The sequence below is a fragment of the Lates calcarifer genome, linkage group LG6 (genome assembly GCF_001640805.2).
Source record: "Lates calcarifer isolate ASB-BC8 linkage group LG6, TLL_Latcal_v3, whole genome shotgun sequence".
Lineage (NCBI taxonomy): Eukaryota > Metazoa > Chordata > Actinopteri > Centropomidae > Lates > Lates calcarifer.
The window spans coordinates 26763948-26786241 of NC_066838.1; the positions used below are offsets into that span (position 1 = coordinate 26763948).

The 22294-nt window shown below is 39.7% G+C and overlaps 1 long non-coding RNA gene across 15 annotated transcripts; it reads right to left on the minus strand.

Annotated features, from left to right (window-relative positions):
• Nucleotides 1-362: 362 nt before the first annotated feature.
• On the minus strand, nucleotides 363-22165 carry LOC127142601 (uncharacterized). 15 transcript variants are annotated; one of them, XR_007813483.1, is made up of 4 exons: nucleotides 21961-22165; nucleotides 20140-20201; nucleotides 3333-3781; nucleotides 363-578 (listed from the first exon to the last, which is right to left on the minus strand). It is a non-coding gene; the product is annotated as an uncharacterized LOC127142601 (long non-coding RNA). The 15 variants fall into 15 exon arrangements; XR_007813493.1 differs by lacking the exon at nucleotides 3333-3781 and adding an exon at nucleotides 5157-5605; XR_007813492.1 differs by lacking the exon at nucleotides 3333-3781 and adding an exon at nucleotides 6981-7429.
• Nucleotides 22166-22294: the final 129 nt, after the last annotated feature.

Here is a 22294-nt window from a genome sequence, read left to right on the forward strand (position 1 = left end):
CTGGTAGCCAGAAAATAGGGTTAGGGTTAATTTTGTGGCTTTTATCCACTTGTAACCAGAGGATAGGGTTAGGGTTACAGCTCTTAGCCGCAGGTTAGGGTTAGGGTTCCTGTCATGGCTTTTACCTGCTCGTAACCAGAAGATAGGGTTAGGGTTACGACTCTTTGCCACAGGTTAGGGTTAGGGTTAATGTCACAGCTTTTATCCGCTAGTAGCCAAAGTTTAGGGTTACTGATTTTAGCCAATTGTAGCCAGAGGATAGGGTTAGGGTTACGACTCTTAGCTGTTGGCATTTCTGCATTACAAAGTCATTACTTTATTATTAATTTGAAAATACAGAAATTCATTTTGAAAGTTAAGTGACAAAACTTTATTGATTCTGTTATGGACAACATTTAACAAGCCACAGCAAAGACAATGACAGATGTTTGACCAGTCGAGGACACACATTTTGTTCTCTCACACTGAATATAATCGTGAGCACATATGGGGACATATCTATTAAAACCGTATACATCTCTAAACATCCTTAAGAACATTATGTTGTCCTCTTCAGGTGATGCGGTCTTTTCCTCCTCCTGCAGAGACAGAACATGTTACTCACAGAAACTGTCCAAAGCTTTAAGTCTGGAAACTATTACAAATGTAATTAAATGTCTCAAATGCCAACATTAGTACAACTTTTGTTATTCTTATTGACAATAACCACACAGTACGCTACGACATTTAACCATTTGTGAGTTTTTGAAGCCTTATTATACTGACATTTTTTGACTCCTTTTGACGTCATACTATACAATGACATTTTGTGAAATTTTTTGACCATTTTTGACGTCATAGTATATGACGTTTTTTGACCGTGTTTGACGCCTTAATATACTATGACATTTTATGACCATTTTTGATGCCTTAATATACTATGACATTTATTGACGGTGTTTGACAGCATTCTTTACTATTACATTTTTAGCTATTTTTTGACGCCATACTATGACATTTTTTGACTGCTTTTGACCTCATACTATACAATTACATTTTGTGACCTTTTTTGACGGTGTTTGATGCCTTACTATACCATGACATTTTTGGACCGTTTTTCATGCCTTACTATACTGACATTTTCTGACCATTTTTGACGCCATAATATATTATGACATTTTTTGACGTCATACTATACTGTGAAATTTTTTGACTATTTTTGACCTCATAGTATACTATGATGTTTTTGGACGGTGTTTGTCGCCTTACTATACTATGACACTTTCTGACCATTTTTGACCCCTTACTATAATGACATTTTTTGACTGCTTTTGAAATCATACCGACCATTTTTGGTCTCTTACTATACTATGACACTTTTTGACGCCTTATTATACTATGACATTTTATTATCTTTTTGATGGTTTTTGACCCCTTAGTATTCTATGGCTGTGTTCGAAACCGCATACTAACGTACTATTCATACTAAGTCTGACGTCAAAGTTAGTATGTAGTGTGTTCACACTGCATAGTATGCAAATTTTATGTACGCGAGAAATGCCCGGATGTATACTAAACTGGCAAGAATTTCAGAGTATGCACCATGAGCTTACTCGACATACTCAACCGCCCCACAATGCATTGCGTTCTGTCAGACTGCGTACGATGACGGACCTTCCTATAAGCAATATATAAGAATCATAATATTAATAGTAATAATAATAACTGATTTTAATGAAAGAGACCTTTTTCTTTTGTTCTTACTTTCCCCAAATCTTAGCAGTTCACATCACATTAATTCACTGGAAGCTAGCAATCTGATTGAAACTTGATTGTGTGTTAATACTTCTGAGGGAAATCCAGAATTGATGTACATCTGACGAGGAGCCCATCGCCTCCATTGTCTCCCTGCTATGAGTGACAGCAGGTGGCTGGAAGGAGGCATAACTGAAGCCTCGGACCCAGGATAACGCCGGAAAACATAGCAGGCCGGCCAGCAGCTCTCCCCAGATCTCCGAAAACTTCGGAGCAGATTTATAAACAGCTGCTTATAACACAAACTGAATACAAATTACAAATCTATATGGCAATATTGTCGCCTAGAAAAACGATCAATAAACGTGAAAAATCTTTGCTTTAAATTGCCGCCAGTTGTCATTGCATTGCATTCTGAGATACTGGTAGTATGCTTCAGTGTGAACGGCCACCTACTTAAACGCCCATTTAGTAAGCAGTATACAGTATATACAGTTTGACTATGTAGTAGGCAGTACGTTAGTTTGCGGTTTCGAACACAGCCTATGACATCTTTTGATGCCTTATTATACTATGACATTTTCTGACCATTTTTGACCTCTGACTATACTATGATTTTTTTTAAATGTTTTTTGACGCCTTACTATACTATGACATTTTTTGGATGGTTTTTGACCCCTTACTATACTATGACATTTTATGATGGTTTTTGACACCTTACTATTCTTTAACATTTTTGATACCGTAGTATACTATGACAATTTTTGGCTAATTTTTATGCCTCTCTATACTATTAACGGTTTTTGTTAACTTACTGTAGTATGACAGTTTTTGTTGCATTTTCATACTATGACATTTTTTGACTCCATTTTGACACCTTTGACATTTTTTTTCTACATTCATGTGTCTTATTTATGTCTATTTTTTAAATTTTGATTCTTTACCAAGTCATCTTTTTGGTTATATTTTTGATGCCTTACTATACTGTCACATTTTCATCTTTATTTCAGATTACTATTACTTCTGCATAACTTTTATATTACAGAATACTTTTAATAAAACCTCTGATATTAGATAACTTACAATACATATCACAACTTACTAGTATAAATTTACAGATAGCTTTTACTGATGCAAACTACATTGATTACTGCAAACTACTTTGTACTACAGTTTAGTTTGATTATTAGACTTGAATTATATTTTTTTATATTTTAATAAGTGAATAAATTGTTGATAAAAGGTTTCATGGATCTGTTTTTTTTTTTTTTTTTCACAGAAACAAAAATGTTTTCTTAACTTCACCTTTAGTGAATTCCGTTCTGTGAATTCAGCTAAAAACACACGGAACATTAGTTTAACACCAGGTTTTTCCAAAAACAACATTAATGAAAAATAAGGCATAACTTTTATCCTTAAAAATCCTCCTTATCTCTGAACTGTTCATACATAAATTATCTAAATAAACTTCATTGATGGTTTAGTCTATTTTCTGACAAATTATGAACTATTCAGACTGAAGATCAAATACTGAACGTAAACAATTTAATGTCAGTGCTCAGTGTTGGACAGTTGATGTAAAGCTGTTAGTGAATTACCTGGAGGCCTCTGTCCTGGTCTCAAACAACTTCTTCATTGTACCAAGACTCTCTGTGATCGTGGACTACGTCTCTGTGATCGCGGACAGTGTCTCTGAGATTATGGACAAAGTCTCTGTAATCATGGACAAAGTCTTTGTGATCGTGGACGATGTCTCTGAGATCATAGACGCTGTCTCTCTGACCATCGACAAATGTCTCCATGATCGCGGGCAGTGCCGTCAAATCGGTGACCCCCGTCTCCGCCGATTCTATCGCAAGGTCTCTACGAAGCATGGGACAATGTCTCTGATCACGGACAACGTCTCTCTCATCTTTGGCAAGGTCTCTGCGATCGTGGACAATGTCTCTGATCGTGGACGATGTCTCCCTCATCCTCAACAATGTCTCTCCGATCATGGACGACGTCTCAGCGATCGTGGACGATGTCGTGGACCAAGTGGTGACACCTGGACGAAATCAAAGAGAAACATACAAAGGAGAACGATCAATACACTACTACCTATTCCTCATCAACAGTTTAACCATGAAAACACAGAGAAATATTCAGCAGTACAGCTGAACCACATAATTTAACAAAACATTTTTACACCTTACTGCACTGTGATATTTTAACCTCTATTTTGGATTACTAATACTTCTGCATTGCTTTAATATTACACATTACTTTTACCATTACATATTACTTTTACTGTTGTAAACTCGATCTAGTAACAGATTACTGTGACTATTACATCTTACTTCTGATATTGCTAATTACGTTTACGTCTATTAATACAGTGTACTTACACATTATTTTTCTATGGCAGATTACTTCTATTATTACACTTTAATATACTGAATACTGAATTTAAACAGTTTAATGTCAGTGCTCAGTGTTGGACAGTTGATGTAAAGCTGTTAGTGAATTACCTGGAGGCCTCTGTCCTGGTCTCAAACAACTTCTTCATTGTACCAAGACTCTCTGTGATCGTGGACTACGTCTCTGTGATCGCGGACAGTGTCTCTGAGATTATGGACAAAGTCTCTGTAATCATGGACAAAGTCTTTGTGATCGTGGACGATGTCTCTGAGATCATAGACGCTGTCTCTCTGACCATCGACAAATGTCTCCATGATCGCGGGCAGTGCCGTCAAATCGGTGACCCCCGTCTCCGCCGATTCTATCGCAAGGTCTCTACGAAGCATGGGACAATGTCTCTGATCACGGACAACGTCTCTCTCATCTTTGGCAAGGTCTCTGCGATCGTGGACAATGTCTCTGATCGTGGACAATGTCTCCCTCATCCTCAACAATGTCTCTCCGATCATGGACGACGTCTTAGCGATCGTGGACGATGTCGTGGACCAAGTGGTGACACCTGGACGAAATCAAAGAGAAACATACAAAGGAGAACGATCAATACACTACTACCTATTCCTCATCAACAGTTTAACCATGAAAACACAGAGAAATATTCAGCAGTACAGCTGAACCACATAATTTAACAAAACATTTTTACACCTTACTGCACTGTGATATTTTAACCTCTATTTTGGATTACTAATACTTCTGCATTGCTTTAATATTACACATTACTTTTACCATTACATATTACTTTTACTGTTGTAAACTCGATCTAGTAACAGATTACTGTGACTATTACATCTTACTTCTGATATTGCTAATTACGTTTACGTCTATTAATACAGTGTACTTACACATTATTTTTCTATGGCAGATTACTTCTATTATTACACTTTAATATACTGAATACTGAATTTAAACAGTTTAATGTCAGTGCTCAGTGTTGGACAGTTGATGTAAAGCTGTTAGTGAATTACCTGGAGGCCTCTGTCCTGGTCTCAAACAACTTCTTCATTGTACCAAGACTCTCTGTGATCGTGGACTACGTCTCTGTGATCGCGGACAGTGTCTCTGAGATTATGGACAAAGTCTCTGTAATCATGGACAAAGTCTTTGTGATCGTGGACGATGTCTCTGAGATCATAGACGCTGTCTCTCTGACCATCGACAAATGTCTCCATGATCGCGGGCAGTGCCGTCAAATCGGTGACCCCCGTCTCCGCCGATTCTATCGCAAGGTCTCTACGAAGCATGGGACAATGTCTCTGATCACGGACAACGTCTCTCTCATCTTTGGCAAGGTCTCTGCGATCGTGGACAATGTCTCTGATCGTGGACGATGTCTCCCTCATCCTCAACAATGTCTCTCCGATCATGGACGACGTCTCAGCGATCGTGGACGATGTCGTGGACCAAGTGGTGACACCTGGACGAAATCAAAGAGAAACATACAAAGGAGAACGATCAATACACTACTACCTATTCCTCATCAACAGTTTAACCATGAAAACACAGAGAAATATTCAGCAGTACAGCTGAACCACATAATTTAACAAAACATTTTTACACCTTACTGCACTGTGATATTTTAACCTCTATTTTGGATTACTAATACTTCTGCATTGCTTTAATATTACACATTACTTTTACCATTACATATTACTTTTACTGTTGTAAACTCGATCTAGTAACAGATTACTGTGACTATTACATCTTACTTCTGATATTGCTAATTACGTTTACGTCTATTAATACAGTGTACTTACACATTATTTTTCTATGGCAGATTACTTCTATTATTACACTTTAATATACTGAATACTGAATATAAACAGTTTAATGTCAGTGCTCAGTGTTGGACAGTTGATGTAAAGCTGTTAGTGAATTACCTGGAGGCCTCTGTCCTGGTCTCAAACAACTTCTTCATTGTACCAAGACTCTCTGTGATCGTGGACTACGTCTCTGTGATCGCGGACAGTGTCTCTGAGATTATGGACAAAGTCTCTGTAATCATGGACAAAGTCTTTGTGATCGTGGACGATGTCTCTGAGATCATAGACGCTGTCTCTCTGACCATCGACAAATGTCTCCATGATCGCGGGCAGTGCCGTCAAATCGGTGACCCCCGTCTCCGCCGATTCTATCGCAAGGTCTCTACGAAGCATGGGACAATGTCTCTGATCACGGACAACGTCTCTCTCATCTTTGGCAAGGTCTCTGCGATCGTGGACAATGTCTCTGATCGTGGACAATGTCTCCCTCATCCTCAACAATGTCTCCCCGATCATGGACGACGTCTCAGCGATCGTGGACGATGTCGTGGACCAAGTGGTGACACCTGGACGAAATCAAAGAGAAACATACAAAGGAGAACGATCAATACACTACTACCTATTCCTCATCAACAGTTTAACCATGAAAACACAGAGAAATATTCAGCAGTACAGCTGAACCACATAATTTAACAAAACATTTTTACACCTTACTGCACTGTGATATTTTAACCTCTATTTTGGATTACTAATACTTCTGCATTGCTTTAATATTACACATTACTTTTACCATTACATATTACTTTTACTGTTGTAAACTCGATCTAGTAACAGATTACTGTGACTATTACATCTTACTTCTGATATTGCTAATTACGTTTACGTCTATTAATACAGTGTACTTACACATTATTTTTCTATGGCAGATTACTTCTATTATTACACTTTAATATACTGAATACTGAATTTAAACAGTTTAATGTCAGTGCTCAGTGTTGGACAGTTGATGTAAAGCTGTTAGTGAATTACCTGGAGGCCTCTGTCCTGGTCTCAAACAACTTCTTCATTGTACCAAGACTCTCTGTGATCGTGGACTACGTCTCTGTGATCGCGGACAGTGTCTCTGAGATTATGGACAAAGTCTCTGTAATCATGGACAAAGTCTTTGTGATCGTGGACGATGTCTCTGAGATCATAGACGCTGTCTCTCTGACCATCGACAAATGTCTCCATGATCGCGGGCAGTGCCGTCAAATCGGTGACCCCCGTCTCCGCCGATTCTATCGCAAGGTCTCTACGAAGCATGGGACAATGTCTCTGATCACGGACAACGTCTCTCTCATCTTTGGCAAGGTCTCTGCGATCGTGGACAATGTCTCTGATCGTGGACGATGTCTCCCTCATCCTCAACAATGTCTCTCCGATCATGGACGACGTCTCAGCGATCGTGGACGATGTCGTGGACCAAGTGGTGACACCTGGACGAAATCAAAGAGAAACATACAAAGGAGAATGATCAATACACTACTACCTATTCCTCATCAACAGTTTAACCATGAAAACACAGAGAAATATTCAGCAGTACAGCTGAACCACATAATTTAACAAAACATTTTTACACCTTACTGCACTGTGATATTTTAACCTCTATTTTGGATTACTAATACTTCTGCATTGCTTTAATATTACACATTACTTTTACCATTACATATTACTTTTACTGTTGTAAACTCGATCTAGTAACAGATTACTGTGACTATTACATCTTACTTCTGATATTGCTAATTACGTTTACGTCTATTAATACAGTGTACTTACACATTATTTTTCTATGGCAGATTACTTCTATTATTACACTTTAATATACTGAATACTGAATTTAAACAGTTTAATGTCAGTGCTCAGTGTTGGACAGTTGATGTAAAGCTGTTAGTGAATTACCTGGAGGCCTCTGTCCTGGTCTCAAACAACTTCTTCATTGTACCAAGACTCTCTGTGATCGTGGACTACGTCTCTGTGATCGCGGACAGTGTCTCTGAGATTATGGACAAAGTCTCTGTAATCATGGACAAAGTCTTTGTGATCGTGGACGATGTCTCTGAGATCATAGACGCTGTCTCTCTGACCATCGACAAATGTCTCCATGATCGCGGGCAGTGCCGTCAAATCGGTGACCCCCGTCTCCGCCGATTCTATCGCAAGGTCTCTACGAAGCATGGGACAATGTCTCTGATCACGGACAACGTCTCTCTCATCTTTGGCAAGGTCTCTGCGATCGTGGACAATGTCTCTGATCGTGGACAATGTCTCCCTCATCCTCAACAATGTCTCTCCGATCATGGACGACGTCTCAGCGATCGTGGACGATGTCGTGGACCAAGTGGTGACACCTGGACGAAATCAAAGAGAAACATACAAAGGAGAACGATCAATACACTACTACCTATTCCTCATCAACAGTTTAACCATGAAAACACAGAGAAATATTCAGCAGTACATCTGAACCACATAATTTAACAAAACATTTTTACACCTTACTGCACTGTGATATTTTAACCTCTATTTTGGATTACTAATACTTCTGCATTGCTTTAATATTACACATTACTTTTACCATTACATATTACTTTTACTGTTGTAAACTCGATCTAGTAACAGATTACTGTGACTATTACATCTTACTTCTGATATTGCTAATTACGTTTACGTCTATTAATACAGTGTACTTACACATTATTTTTCTATGGCAGATTACTTCTATTACTACACTTTAATATACTGAATACTGAATTTAAACAGTTTAATGTCAGTGCTCAGTGTTGGACAGTTGATGTAAAGCTGTTAGTGAATTACCTGGAGGCCTCTGTCCTGGTCTCAAACAACTTCTTCATTGTACCAAGACTCTCTGTGATCGTGGACTACGTCTCTGTGATCGCGGACAGTGTCTCTGAGATTATGGACAAAGTCTCTGTAATCATGGACAAAGTCTTTGTGATCGTGGACGATGTCTCTGAGATCATAGACGCTGTCTCTCTGACCATCGACAAATGTCTCCATGATCGCGGGCAGTGCCGTCAAATCGGTGACCCCCGTCTCCGCCGATTCTATCGCAAGGTCTCTACGAAGCATGGGACAATGTCTCTGATCACGGACAACGTCTCTCTCATCTTTGGCAAGGTCTCTGCGATCGTGGACAATGTCTCTGATCGTGGACGATGTCTCCCTCATCCTCAACAATGTCTCTCCGATCATGGACGACGTCTCAGCGATCGTGGACGATGTCGTGGACCAAGTGGTGACACCTGGACGAAATCAAAGAGAAACATACAAAGGAGAACGATCAATACACTACTACCTATTCCTCATCAACAGTTTAACCATGAAAACACAGAGAAATATTCAGCAGTACAGCTGAACCACATAATTTAACAAAACATTTTTACACCTTACTGCACTGTGATATTTTAACCTCTATTTTGGATTACTAATACTTCTGCATTGCTTTAATATTACACATTACTTTTACCATTACATATTACTTTTACTGTTGTAAACTCGATCTAGTAACAGATTACTGTGACTATTACATCTTACTTCTGATATTGCTAATTACGTTTACGTCTATTAATACAGTGTACTTACACATTATTTTTCTATGGCAGATTACTTCTATTATTACACTTTAATATACTGAATACTGAATTTAAACAGTTTAATGTCAGTGCTCAGTGTTGGACAGTTGATGTAAAGCTGTTAGTGAATTACCTGGAGGCCTCTGTCCTGGTCTCAAACAACTTCTTCATTGTACCAAGACTCTCTGTGATCGTGGACTACGTCTCTGTGATCGCGGACAGTGTCTCTGAGATTATGGACAAAGTCTCTGTAATCATGGACAAAGTCTTTGTGATCGTGGACGATGTCTCTGAGATCATAGACGCTGTCTCTCTGACCATCGACAAATGTCTCCATGATCGCGGGCAGTGCCGTCAAATCGGTGACCCCCGTCTCCGCCGATTCTATCGCAAGGTCTCTACGAAGCATGGGACAATGTCTCTGATCACGGACAACGTCTCTCTCATCTTTGGCAAGGTCTCTGCGATCGTGGACAATGTCTCTGATCGTGGACGATGTCTCCCTCATCCTCAACAATGTCTCTCCGATCATGGACGACGTCTCAGCGATCGTGGACGATGTCGTGGACCAAGTGGTGACACCTGGACGAAATCAAAGAGAAACATACAAAGGAGAACGATCAATACACTACTACCTATTCCTCATCAACAGTTTAACCATGAAAACACAGAGAAATATTCAGCAGTACAGCTGAACCACATAATTTAACAAAACATTTTTACACCTTACTGCACTGTGATATTTTAACCTCTATTTTGGATTACTAATACTTCTGCATTGCTTTAATATTACACATTACTTTTACCATTACATATTACTTTTACTGTTGTAAACTCGATCTAGTAACAGATTACTGTGACTATTACATCTTACTTCTGATATTGCTAATTACGTTTACGTCTATTAATACAGTGTACTTACACATTATTTTTCTATGGCAGATTACTTCTATTATTACACTTTAATATACTGAATACTGAATTTAAACAGTTTAATGTCAGTGCTCAGTGTTGGACAGTTGATGTAAAGCTGTTAGTGAATTACCTGGAGGCCTCTGTCCTGGTCTCAAACAACTTCTTCATTGTACCAAGACTCTCTGTGATCGTGGACTACGTCTCTGTGATCGCGGACAGTGTCTCTGAGATTATGGACAAAGTCTCTGTAATCATGGACAAAGTCTTTGTGATCGTGGACGATGTCTCTGAGATCATAGACGCTGTCTCTCTGACCATCGACAAATGTCTCCATGATCGCGGGCAGTGCCGTCAAATCGGTGACCCCCGTCTCCGCCGATTCTATCGCAAGGTCTCTACGAAGCATGGGACAATGTCTCTGATCACGGACAACGTCTCTCTCATCTTTGGCAAGGTCTCTGCGATCGTGGACAATGTCTCTGATCGTGGACGATGTCTCCCTCATCCTCAACAATGTCTCTCCGATCATGGACGACGTCTCAGCGATCGTGGACGATGTCGTGGACCAAGTGGTGACACCTGGACGAAATCAAAGAGAAACATACAAAGGAGAACGATCAATACACTACTACCTATTCCTCATCAACAGTTTAACCATGAAAACACAGAGAAATATTCAGCAGTACAGCTGAACCACATAATTTAACAAAACATTTTTACACCTTACTGCACTGTGATATTTTAACCTCTATTTTGGATTACTAATACTTCTGCATTGCTTTAATATTACACATTACTTTTACCATTACATATTACTTTTACTGTTGTAAACTCGATCTAGTAACAGATTACTGTGACTATTACATCTTACTTCTGATATTGCTAATTACGTTTACGTCTATTAATACAGTGTACTTACACATTATTTTTCTATGGCAGATTACTTCTATTATTACACTTTAATATACTGAATACTGAATTTAAACAGTTTAATGTCAGTGCTCAGTGTTGGACAGTTGATGTAAAGCTGTTAGTGAATTACCTGGAGGCCTCTGTCCTGGTCTCAAACAACTTCTTCATTGTACCAAGACTCTCTGTGATCGTGGACTACGTCTCTGTGATCGCGGACAGTGTCTCTGAGATTATGGACAAAGTCTCTGTAATCATGGACAAAGTCTTTGTGATCGTGGACGATGTCTCTGAGATCATAGACGCTGTCTCTCTGACCATCGACAAATGTCTCCATGATCGCGGGCAGTGCCGTCAAATCGGTGACCCCCGTCTCCGCCGATTCTATCGCAAGGTCTCTACGAAGCATGGGACAATGTCTCTGATCACGGACAACGTCTCTCTCATCTTTGGCAAGGTCTCTGCGATCGTGGACAATGTCTCTGATCGTGGACGATGTCTCCCTCATCCTCAACAATGTCTCTCCGATCATGGACGACGTCTCAGCGATCGTGGACGATGTCGTGGACCAAGTGGTGACACCTGGACGAAATCAAAGAGAAACATACAAAGGAGAACGATCAATACACTACTACCTATTCCTCATCAACAGTTTAACCATGAAAACACAGAGAAATATTCAGCAGTACAGCTGAACCACATAATTTAACAAAACATTTTTACACCTTACTGCACTGTGATATTTTAACCTCTATTTTGGATTACTAATACTTCTGCATTGCTTTAATATTACACATTACTTTTACCATTACATATTACTTTTACTGTTGTAAACTCGATCTAGTAACAGATTACTGTGACTATTACATCTTACTTCTGATATTGCTAATTACGTTTACGTCTATTAATACAGTGTACTTACACATTATTTTTCTATGGCAGATTACTTCTATTATTACACTTTAATATACTGAATACTGAATTTAAACAGTTTAATGTCAGTGCTCAGTGTTGGACAGTTGATGTAAAGCTGTTAGTGAATTACCTGGAGGCCTCTGTCCTGGTCTCAAACAACTTCTTCATTGTACCAAGACTCTCTGTGATCGTGGACTACGTCTCTGTGATCGCGGACAGTGTCTCTGAGATTATGGACAAAGTCTCTGTAATCATGGACAAAGTCTTTGTGATCGTGGACGATGTCTCTGAGATCATAGACGCTGTCTCTCTGACCATCGACAAATGTCTCCATGATCGCGGGCAGTGCCGTCAAATCGGTGACCCCCGTCTCCGCCGATTCTATCGCAAGGTCTCTACGAAGCATGGGACAATGTCTCTGATCACGGACAACGTCTCTCTCATCTTTGGCAAGGTCTCTGCGATCGTGGACAATGTCTCTGATCGTGGACGATGTCTCCCTCATCCTCAACAATGTCTCTCCGATCATGGACGACGTCTCAGCGATCGTGGACGATGTCGTGGACCAAGTGGTGACACCTGGACGAAATCAAAGAGAAACATACAAAGGAGAACGATCAATACACTACTACCTATTCCTCATCAACAGTTTAACCATGAAAACACAGAGAAATATTCAGCAGTACATCTGAACCACATAATTTAACAAAACATTTTTACACCTTACTGCACTGTGATATTTTAACCTCTATTTTGGATTACTAATACTTCTGCATTGCTTTAATATTACACATTACTTTTACCATTACATATTACTTTTACTGTTGTAAACTCGATCTAGTAACAGATTACTGTGACTATTACATCTTACTTCTGATATTGCTAATTACGTTTACGTCTATTAATACAGTGTACTTACACATTATTTTTCTATGGCAGATTACTTCTATTACTACACTTTAATATACTGAATACTGAATTTAAACAGTTTAATGTCAGTGCTCAGTGTTGGACAGTTGATGTAAAGCTGTTAGTGAATTACCTGGAGGCCTCTGTCCTGGTCTCAAACAACTTCTTCATTGTACCAAGACTCTCTGTGATCGTGGACTACGTCTCTGTGATCGCGGACAGTGTCTCTGAGATTATGGACAAAGTCTCTGTAATCATGGACAAAGTCTTTGTGATCGTGGACGATGTCTCTGAGATCATAGACGCTGTCTCTCTGACCATCGACAAATGTCTCCATGATCGCGGGCAGTGCCGTCAAATCGGTGACCCCCGTCTCCGCCGATTCTATCGCAAGGTCTCTACGAAGCATGGGACAATGTCTCTGATCACGGACAACGTCTCTCTCATCTTTGGCAAGGTCTCTGCGATCGTGGACAATGTCTCTGATCGTGGACGATGTCTCCCTCATCCTCAACAATGTCTCTCCGATCATGGACGACGTCTCAGCGATCGTGGACGATGTCGTGGACCAAGTGGTGACACCTGGACGAAATCAAAGAGAAACATACAAAGGAGAACGATCAATACACTACTACCTATTCCTCATCAACAGTTTAACCATGAAAACACAGAGAAATATTCAGCAGTACAGCTGAACCACATAATTTAACAAAACATTTTTACACCTTACTGCACTGTGATATTTTAACCTCTATTTTGGATTACTAATACTTCTGCATTGCTTTAATATTACACATTACTTTTACCATTACATATTACTTTTACTGTTGTAAACTCGATCTAGTAACAGATTACTGTGACTATTACATCTTACTTCTGATATTGCTAATTACGTTTACGTCTATTAATACAGTGTACTTACACATTATTTTTCTATGGCAGATTACTTCTATTATTACACTTTAATATACTGAATACTGAATTTAAACAGTTTAATGTCAGTGCTCAGTGTTGGACAGTTGATGTAAAGCTGTTAGTGAATTACCTGGAGGCCTCTGTCCTGGTCTCAAACAACTTCTTCATTGTACCAAGACTCTCTGTGATCGTGGACTACGTCTCTGTGATCGCGGACAGTGTCTCTGAGATTATGGACAAAGTCTCTGTAATCATGGACAAAGTCTTTGTGATCGTGGACGATGTCTCTGAGATCATAGACGCTGTCTCTCTGACCATCGACAAATGTCTCCATGATCGCGGGCAGTGCCGTCAAATCGGTGACCCCCGTCTCCGCCGATTCTATCGCAAGGTCTCTACGAAGCATGGGACAATGTCTCTGATCACGGACAACGTCTCTCTCATCTTTGGCAAGGTCTCTGCGATCGTGGACAATGTCTCTGATCGTGGACGATGTCTCCCTCATCCTCAACAATGTCTCTCCGATCATGGACGACGTCTCAGCGATCGTGGACGATGTCGTGGACCAAGTGGTGACACCTGGACGAAATCAAAGAGAAACATACAAAGGAGAACGATCAATACACTACTACCTATTCCTCATCAACAGTTTAACCATGAAAACACAGAGAAATATTCAGCAGTACAGCTGAACCACATAATTTAACAAAACATTTTTACACCTTACTGCACTGTGATATTTTAACCTCTATTTTGGATTACTAATACTTCTGCATTGCTTTAATATTACACATTACTTTTACCATTACATATTACTTTTACTGTTGTAAACTCGATCTAGTAACAGATTACTGTGACTATTACATCTTACTTCTGATATTGCTAATTACGTTTACGTCTATTAATACAGTGTACTTACACATTATTTTTCTATGGCAGATTACTTCTATTATTACACTTTAATATACTGAATACTGAATTTAAACAGTTTAATGTCAGTGCTCAGTGTTGGACAGTTGATGTAAAGCTGTTAGTGAATTACCTGGAGGCCTCTGTCCTGGTCTCAAACAACTTCTTCATTGTACCAAGACTCTCTGTGATCGTGGACTACGTCTCTGTGATCGCGGACAGTGTCTCTGAGATTATGGACAAAGTCTCTGTAATCATGGACAAAGTCTTTGTGATCGTGGACGATGTCTCTGAGATCATAGACGCTGTCTCTCTGACCATCGACAAATGTCTCCATGATCGCGGGCAGTGCCGTCAAATCGGTGACCCCCGTCTCCGCCGATTCTATCGCAAGGTCTCTACGAAGCATGGGACAATGTCTCTGATCACGGACAACGTCTCTCTCATCTTTGGCAAGGTCTCTGCGATCGTGGACAATGTCTCTGATCGTGGACGATGTCTCCCTCATCCTCAACAATGTCTCTCCGATCATGGACGACGTCTCAGCGATCGTGGACGATGTCGTGGACCAAGTGGTGACACCTGGACGAAATCAAAGAGAAACATACAAAGGAGAACGATCAATACACTACTACCTATTCCTCATCAACAGTTTAACCATGAAAACACAGAGAAATATTCAGCAGTACAGCTGAACCACATAATTTAACAAAACATTTTTACACCTTACTGCACTGTGATATTTTAACCTCTATTTTGGATTACTAATACTTCTGCATTGCTTTAATATTACACATTACTTTTACCATTACATATTACTTTTACTGTTGTAAACTCGATCTAGTAACAGATTACTGTGACTATTACATCTTACTTCTGATATTGCTAATTACGTTTACGTCTATTAATACAGTGTACTTACACATTATTTTTCTATGGCAGATTACTTCTATTATTACACTTTAATATACTGAATACTGAATTTAAACAGTTTAATGTCAGTGCTCAGTGTTGGACAGTTGATGTAAAGCTGTTAGTGAATTACCTGGAGGCCTCTGTCCTGGTCTCAAACAACTTCTTCATTGTACCAAGACTCTCTGTGATCGTGGACTACGTCTCTGTGATCGCGGACAGTGTCTCTGAGATTATGGACAAAGTCTCTGTAATCATGGACAAAGTCTTTGTGATCGTGGACGATGTCTCTGAGATCATAGACGCTGTCTCTCTGACCATCGACAAATGTCTCCATGATCGCGGGCAGTGCCGTCAAATCGGTGACCCCCGTCTCCGCCGATTCTATCGCAAGGTCTCTACGAAGCATGGGACAATGTCTCTGATCACGGACAACGTCTCTCTCATCTTTGGCAAGGTCTCTGCGATCGTGGACAATGTCTCTGATCGTGGACAATGTCTCCCTCATCCTCAACAATGTCTCTCCGATCATGGACGACGTCTCAGCGATCGTGGACGATGTCGTGGACCAAGTGGTGACACCTGGACGAAATCAAAGAGAAACATACAAAGGAGAACGATCAATACACTACTACCTATTCCTCATCAACAGTTTAACCATGAAAACACAGAGAAATATTCAGCAGTACAGCTGAACCACATAATTTAACAAAACATTTTTACACCTTACTGCACTGTGATATTTTAACCTCTATTTTGGATTACTAATACTTCTGCATTGCTTTAATATTACACATTACTTTTACCATTACATATTACTTTTACTGTTGTAAACTCGATCTAGTAACAGATTACTGTGACTATTACATCTTACTTCTGATATTGCTAATTACGTTTACGTCTATTAATACAGTGTACTTACACATTATTTTTCTATGGCAGATTACTTCTATTATTACACTTTAATATACTGAATACTGAATTTAAACAGTTTAATGTCAGTGCTCAGTGTTGGACAGTTGATGTAAAGCTGTTAGTGAATTACCTGGAGGCCTCTGTCCTGGTCTCAAACAACTTCTTCATTGTACCAAGACTCTCTGTGATCGTGGACTACGTCTCTGTGATCGCGGACAGTGTCTCTGAGATTATGGACAAAGTCTCTGTAATCATGGACAAAGTCTTTGTGATCGTGGACGATGTCTCTGAGATCATAGACGCTGTCTCTCTGACCATCGACAAATGTCTCCATGATCGCGGGCAGTGCCGTCAAATCGGTGACCCCCGTCTCCGCCGATTCTATCGCAAGGTCTCTACGAAGCATGGGACAATGTCTCTGATCACGGACAACGTCTCTCTCATCTTTGGCAAGGTCTCTGCGATCGTGGACAATGTCTCTGATCGTGGACAATGTCTCCCTCATCCTCAACAATGTCTCCCCGATCATGGACGACGTCTCAGCGATCGTGGACGATGTCGTGGACCAAGTGGTGACACCTGGACGAAATCAAAGAGAAACATACAAAGGAGAACGATCAATACACTACTACCTATTCCTCATCAACAGTTTAACCATGAAAACACAGAGAAATATTCAGCAGTACAGCTGAACCACATAATTTAACAAAACATTTTTACACCTTACTGCACTGTGATATTTTAACCTCTATTTTGGATTACTAATACTTCTGCATTGCTTTAATATTACACATTACTTTTACCATTACATATTACTTTTACTGTTGTAAACTCGATCTAGTAACAGATTACTGTGACTATTACATCTTACTTCTGATATTGCTAATTACGTTTACGTCTATTAATACAGTGTACTTACACATTATTTTTCTATGGCAGATTACTTCTATTATTACACTTTAATATACTGAATACTGAATTTAAACAGTTTAATGTCAGTGCTCAGTGTTGGACAGTTGATGTAAAGCTGTTAGTGAATTACCTGGAGGCCTCTGTCCTGGTCTCAAACAACTTCTTCATTGTACCAAGACTCTCTGTGATCGTGGACTACGTCTCTGTGATCGCGGACAGTGTCTCTGAGATTATGGACAAAGTCTCTGTAATCATGGACAAAGTCTTTGTGATCGTGGACGATGTCTCTGAGATCATAGACGCTGTCTCTCTGACCATCGACAAATGTCTCCATGATCGCGGGCAGTGCCGTCAAATCGGTGACCCCCGTCTCCGCCGATTCTATCGCAAGGTCTCTACGAAGCATGGGACAATGTCTCTGATCACGGACAACGTCTCTCTCATCTTTGGCAAGGTCTCTGCGATCGTGGACAATGTCTCTGATCGTGGACGATGTCTCCCTCATCCTCAACAATGTCTCTCCGATCATGGACGACGTCTCAGCGATCGTGGACGATGTCGTGGACCAAGTGGTGACACCTGGACGAAATCAAAGAGAAACATACAAAGGAGAACGATCAATACACTACTACCTATTCCTCATCAACAGTTTAACCATGAAAACACAGAGAAATATTCAGCAGTACAGCTGAACCACATAATTTAACAAAACATTTTTACACCTTACTGCACTGTGATATTTTAACCTCTATTTTGGATTACTAATACTTCTGCATTGCTTTAATATTACACATTACTTTTACCATTACATATTACTTTTACTGTTGTAAACTCGATCTAGTAACAGATTACTGTGACTATTACATCTTACTTCTGATATTGCTAATTACGTTTACGTCTATTAATACAGTGTACTTACACATTATTTTTCTATGGCAGATTACTTCTATTATTACACTTTAATATACTGAATACTGAATTTAAACAGTTTAATGTCAGTGCTCAGTGTTGGACAGTTGATGTAAAGCTGTTAGTGAATTACCTGGAGGCCTCTGTCCTGGTCTCAAACAACTTCTTCATTGTACCAAGACTCTCTGTGATCGTGGACTACGTCTCTGTGATCGCGGACAGTGTCTCTGAGATTATGGACAAAGTCTCTGTAATCATGGACAAAGTCTTTGTGATCGTGGACGATGTCTCTGAGATCATAGACGCTGTCTCTCTGACCATCGACAAATGTCTCCATGATCGCGGGCAGTGCCGTCAAATCGGTGACCCCCGTCTCCGCCGATTCTATCGCAAGGTCTCTACGAAGCATGGGACAATGTCTCTGATCACGGACAACGTCTCTCTCATCTTTGGCAAGGTCTCTGCGATCGTGGACAATGTCTCTGATCGTGGACGATGTCTCCCTCATCCTCAACAATGTCTCTCCGATCATGGACGACGTCTCAGTGATCGTGGACGATGTCGTGGACCAAGTGGTGACACCTGGACGAAATCAAAGAGAAACATACAAAGGAGAATGATCAGAACATTAGAGGCTGTTTCAGAAAATGACTGACTGTTGACTGTCATCACCTCCTGAAGAATCAACAACAAACCTAATCACTCAACTAATCACCGAAGCAGTCATGTATGTTACTATGAACTGCACAACAATAATAAACACAGTTAAGTCTATTTTTGAACGCAGGATTTGAACTTGTGTTGTTTATTGTACTTCTTCCACCACAGACGGTCACACATAGAAACATTATTTTTATGTATTTAAAATGTCGTTTTATCTTGTTTTTGTTTAGTGCCTAACAACCAAATTTTCATTATATAGTGTAAAGATATTTTTAAAATCACCCCCTGACCAACACTTAAAATTAACACAATTATGAACAACCCACTCCAATATTTTATTTGTATAATTGATATTGTTTTGTATGGTGTCCTCTAGTGTTTGACAAATAACAATAATAATCCAAGACAGAAAATTTAGCAGTTGTTGGTTCTGTTGTATTGGTTTGGTGAGACGGTGAGGAGAGCTACAGTCTATTTGTCAACAGACAAAACACTGAGAACTATTCTGATACATATTTTTTTTTAAACCAAGAATATCACATATTTGCTTTAAGACACAGGCTTGAGAGGTGAGAATAGTTTCTTTGTCATATGATAAATATTAAATACTGTTGATTGAGCAAAACAAACCTTCTCAAAACATCACCTTGAACTCTGACTAATTACACTTAGCACTTTTTTCCAATTTAACAGACATGATTAATCAGTTCTTATCATATTCACTGCTCATCAACACATATTTTTCAGACTGGGTAAATGTTTCAGACACTTACCTGTTGGTCTGTAAGGTGATGATCGTGTTTCAGTCCAAGCTGCAGCAGCTGAACAAGCAGACCTGGAAAACACAAATACAACACTTGAAACACTGATTAACTAACTAATACAAAATAGTAGTGGAAACTTTTTACCACTGAAACCCACACAATGTAGGTGAACATGACAGTGATAAAAAAAAAAACACTAAAGCCTCGACAGTTACAAATAAAACTTGACTGTGGGACGAGATCTCGCGATATAATATTATACATGACAGCTGTCTTCTGAGATGTATCTAGCTGCAATTAGCATTACAGACGAAATTATGGTGTCTTTCAGTTGTACTCAGAAGTCTGCACCGTATCTCAGATGAAGAGCGCACGTTTATGGGGAATTTTAAGAGACTTGTCGCATGTTCTCTGGGTTTTTAATTTGTAATACGAGATTAATACTGCATGTTTTGGTATGTAGTCTGCAGTTACACCAGCCAGTCACATTATATTGTCTCTCAACACAATAACGCCCCCCACCTGTTTAAAGGATTATTCAAATCGATAATATGCAACACTAATGATGCAAAATTCTGCCGCTTGACTGTAAGAAAAAGAGTACGAATTAAAATAACTGAAACTGAAAATGGAATAGTTGCATAAAACACACCATCCATTGGTCCACATATCTCTACCATCCACTATAAACACCTGACGTCACCAAGTTCGCTTCATAGTATAGGCCTCATACCTTTGTCAGGGCTGTAGCTGTGTAGCTGCAACCATAACTCTAACCTTAACTCTGTATCATGCTCGAAGAAAAAAAATGTTGTTGTTGCTGTTTGCACAGTGTTGAGTAGCACTTTGATTATTATTTGCACTTAAAATATATAAGAAAAATGCAGTTTTACTTATTTTTGTTAATTATACTGTGTTTACCTTCAGTTAAAAGCTCACACAGAGCTTCAGTTAGAAGTTAGAAACAGACATGGACCTGTATTGCTTCACATTTTGACTTTCGGTCAAATAAAAGACTCTTTCCAGTCACATAATGTAATATCTCATCCCGTTCTCGTGAACCCTGCATCGTGTATCTCTTGTCTTGTAAGCTGAGCGTATCGCCACACCCCAATAGATATTAATCATCAAAAATGACCTCAAAGAAATGATAAATGATCAGGACACAGAACTACAGAGACGCAGTAAAAACGACCACAAAGAGACAAAGAAGCAGCTGAACATAAACAGATATAAAACAGCCAAGTAAAGACTCAGAATGACGCAAAAACATAAATAGATCACAACGACATAATGATCAGACAAACTTTTGATTACTAAACAGTTACCCTGCCTCCATAAGGGACGCTATAGTTACAGAAACACACTTTTACCCACAAATATAAAAAGGATGAAAATAAGGAAAAAGCTAGATAAGGCTAACGCTAACGCTCACCGCTAATGCTAACGCTGACATCCAGGTGTAAAGCAGCCAGGTACAGACGCAATATAATAACTAAATCACCACAAACAGAAGCAAAACCCATATAAACCGCCACAAACTGAGTTAAAATGACCTGGTTGAAACGCCGGCTTACAAAGAGATGCTAAATGTCGATAAAGTGATTGTAAACAAACAACAGGGATTTAAACAGACTATTAGGAGCTCGTTGTCTTTACACCCGTCCACATTGGGGGTCCACAGCTCACGTCAGGGACGCTTCAGTCACCGAAGCACAAACACACTTTTACCCACGCGATAATAACTGAAACTGGAAATAAAACCATGAGAAATCATTCAAAGAGACGGCTAATGCTAACGTTCGCTGCTAGCTAGTTCTTTAGCCTTACCTTCGTGCCGCAGGTGTGTTCAGCGTCCAGCCTCACTCGTGTTCGACAGAAAAGCAGCTCCAAAGCTTGTTTTAACATCCAGGCCTCTTCGGTAATCACGTTTCTCACAGTGCTGACAAACCGAGGTGACCGTTCAAACAGTGGTTTAAATCTGTTTTCCGGCTTCTCCGCCTCTCAGTGCCCGAATCGTACCCGGAAGCATTATCCGTTCTGCACGCCCGCCAAAAATCAGCGCATGCGCAGAATTGAGCCTGTTTAACGACACTGCCCGATACGTCAGATGCTTTTATAGACGTGGGAGGAGTTAGTTTGTACAAGTTATTGGAGTATTTTG